Source organism: Paroedura picta, chromosome 3 (genome assembly GCF_049243985.1).
Source record: "Paroedura picta isolate Pp20150507F chromosome 3, Ppicta_v3.0, whole genome shotgun sequence".
Taxonomy (NCBI): domain Eukaryota; kingdom Metazoa; phylum Chordata; class Lepidosauria; order Squamata; family Gekkonidae; genus Paroedura; species Paroedura picta.
This window is the reverse complement of record NC_135371.1, coordinates 134,788,646-134,788,919: the sequence shown is the minus strand read 5'-3', so window position 1 is coordinate 134,788,919 and position 274 is coordinate 134,788,646.

Here is a 274-nt window from a genome sequence, read left to right as displayed (position 1 = left end):
CCACAGGGGTGACTTTACCAGTGTTGTTACAAAGATCTATATCTGAAAACTACCTAAAGTAGTTGTGGAACTTCTTCCCTGGCTGCCACAATGACTGCGCTGCTGCCTAAGTTTTCTGGCAGAAAGTAATGTCCCCAGCAGGGGAGGAGCTGTCACTTTGCACACCCCACACAAACCTTTTCAATCTGCCACATCCCTTGAAATTGTCCCCTTGGAGTTCAGTGGAGTTTCAGGAAAAGTGTGGGGGTGAAAGCAGAGTCTGCCCTGTGAGGAG